Source organism: Hydra vulgaris, chromosome 07 (assembly GCF_038396675.1).
Source record: "Hydra vulgaris chromosome 07, alternate assembly HydraT2T_AEP".
NCBI lineage: Eukaryota > Metazoa > Cnidaria > Hydrozoa > Anthoathecata > Hydridae > Hydra > Hydra vulgaris.
The window spans coordinates 9,705,981-9,708,941 of record NC_088926.1 but is presented as its reverse complement, the minus strand read 5'-3'; the positions used below and the strand labels follow the sequence as shown (position 1 = coordinate 9,708,941).

At 26.7% G+C, this 2,961-nt stretch overlaps 1 long non-coding RNA gene across 1 annotated transcript; it reads left to right on the top strand.

Moving 5' to 3' along the window:
- The first annotated feature begins 1,517 nt into the window (after positions 1 to 1,517).
- LOC136082838 (uncharacterized) lies at positions 1,518 to 2,556 on the top strand. Its single transcript, XR_010639757.1, has 3 exons — positions 1,518 to 1,598; positions 2,010 to 2,094; positions 2,441 to 2,556. It is a non-coding gene; the product is annotated as an uncharacterized LOC136082838 (long non-coding RNA).
- The last annotated feature ends 405 nt before the right edge of the window (positions 2,557 to 2,961 follow it).

Sequence of the window (2,961 nt, the reverse complement as noted above, 5' to 3'; positions counted from 1 at the left end):
CCATTCTTAATAAAATCCCGTATTTAGTTAGCCGTGGGTTTTGCAAAGAAGTTATAAAGATATTATTCTAAAGAAAACAGATTAAATCACGAGAAGAAGTGGTCGTTATAGAACTCGGAAAGGTTGAATCACGAGAAAAAATGGTATTAAAAGAATCAATAAAGACTGAATCACGAGAAAAAGTAGTCGTTAAAGAACTCAGAAAGGTTGAACCACGAGAAGAAGTTGTATTAAAAGAATCAAAAAATCAATCAATCAATATATTTCCACCTTAATAACTGTATATAAAAATACAAAAGTGAGGGACATTTACTAACAGTTACAAACTGATGATGCGTAAAGACCTACGAAGGCATAAAAAACAATTATTGTAAAAATTAAAAATAATAATAATATCAACTAAAAACAATAGAAAACATTGAATCACGCGAAGAAGTGGTGATGAAAAAAAATCGCCTTTGTTAGAATCCAGTTTGCTAGATATATACAGGTATTTATTTTCATTGTGTTCATTTAATTTTAAACTAGTAGTTTACTTATTATGTAGCTACATAATTTGTAAATAAACTTGTCTATATTACATTAAAGATAGTAGAATTTTTTAATTTTATATCAAGAACTTGTGTACCCCATTTATTATCATGGCCTGAACGAAGTTTGTGCTGCTTCACCAAATTCTCCTCAGAGCAGCACTGATTGCAGGAGAATCTACAAATTTGTGCAAAAAGGCTTCTATTAGGCTACCATATCATGTATTAAGACTTCATTTTATGCTCTTACGTTTTTATTTTATTCAAAAGATATATATTTCTTAATTAAAATTGAATTGAATTGATGAATCAATATTTGGACTAATCAATATTGATAGTAAATTTCTTAATGTTCTTAAAAACTTTAAGTAATTTACTGTATTTATATATTTATAATAAGATGTAAAATTGGTAAAGATGTAAAATGCTAGAATGTTATAAAAATAACAATAAAAATAATGATATTTTTTTTTTTGCTGTACACATACAATGTGGTGAATCTAACATCTGTAGATGTTAAACTTTGACGGCTTTTGGAAAAGTGCTTATTTTTCTTTTTCATTTTTTCTTTGTTTTTCATTTTTTTTTCATTTCATTTTTTTGTTTGTATTTCAAACGATCAAACTTGTTTTTGAAGACATTCACATTATCAGAGTTGAATATCTCTCCTGTTTAATTATTCCAATTGTTCACTGTTCTGTTTGTGTAGAAGTTAAATCTGGTAGAATGCAGTAGAATGTGTGAATTGCTTTTGCATTTTCTGAGTATGACCTTTTGTTATTGCATATGTAATTATTTTAGGAGGATGATTCCATTTAACTTTATCCATATTTTTACTTATTTTATAAAATTAAATCAAATCACCTCTTGCTCTTCTAATTTTTAAAGTAGTCAAGTTAAATCTTTTTAAAATTTTGTTGTTTTGTAGTAACAATGATTAATAATATTATGCTACTAATATTATACGTAATAATTTAACTGATAATTGTTTAGAAGGCTGCTTCCTATGCAACAAACAGAAGAAGAGTGAAAATGAAAGTGACCTGGATAGCAATCCTGATGAAAAAGGTATTATCACATCTTTAGCTGAGTGGTGTGTTAATTTTAAAATTTCTTTGGTAGCTGTTGGAGCACTTCTTTTGTTACTAAGAACATACTTTCCGTGCTTACCATTTTTTTACTTTTTTTAAAATTATAATATATTATATAACTTCTTGTCTCTGTATAATATGTTTCTTTCGTATGTTATGACTTTTCATTGTTTCATTTTATTTACTAACACGTGTCATTATTTACTGAATAAAACTTTAGTCTTATTCAGTAAATAATGACACGTGTTAGTAAATGCATTTGCAGCATTTTAATGGTGATTGGAATTCATATATTATTTGTATATGAGTATTTTGAAGCATATTACTTCTAGTTTTTGCAGTAAAATACTGATACTATTTTAATAGTTTTCAATAATTTTTTGTTTAGATGTGGTATTAAAAAATGAAAGCGAAATATCAACGAATGTAGTAACTATTTAAAAATAATTTATTTTGTCGCCATGTTTATGCAGGTAATATATCAAAAAAAAATATTTTATGTTTTTATTTATGGACATTTTATTTGTATATTGTGCTTATATTTAACATATGTTTGTTATTAACTATTTTATTACTTAAATATAGATTTTATATTTTATATGTGTGTGTGTCTATAAATATCTATATATATATATATCTATATATATATATATATATATATATATATATATATATATATATATATATATACACTTTCTTCCCCCTCCAGATTTCTGAACAGTCTTTATTGACGAAACTTTGTGTAAAAAAATAAAAACTGATAATTGTTTGGTAATAATATATACAAACACAAAAATATATGAATACCTATAATTTCAGCAATAGTTATGGCAACGCCTAAAGCTCATCAAACGAAAGATACAAATTCAAAGATTTCTACCAAATTTTATTACGAGGAGCATTCGAACGTTGTTGTTAGTCTCAAGAGAATTAAAGTTGCAAGATTCATAAAGATGCTTAGCAGTCGAGAAGAACATTATTTTGTTAGAACATGTGTACAAATATTTTGACATAATTATATTGTTTATTACAACAAATAATGATTTTCTCTAAGTATTTGTGTAATTTAAATTGGTTCATTAATCAATGTTTTATTTTCGTTCATCAGCGTCAAATTTTATTCAAACTTATTTGGACATTACATTTTGTTCAACATTACAAAGAAATAGTTACGCTTTATTTAAACAAATAGTTACCCTTTAGTTGAAAAAAGTTACGTTGGGCCAACGTTAGCCCAACGGTTGGTAGTGATGTCGCGCCGACTATCAAATCCACGTTGGCTCGATGTCGGTTGCCGACCATCGGCCAACGAATTTTTCGACGTTGATCCGACGTTGGGC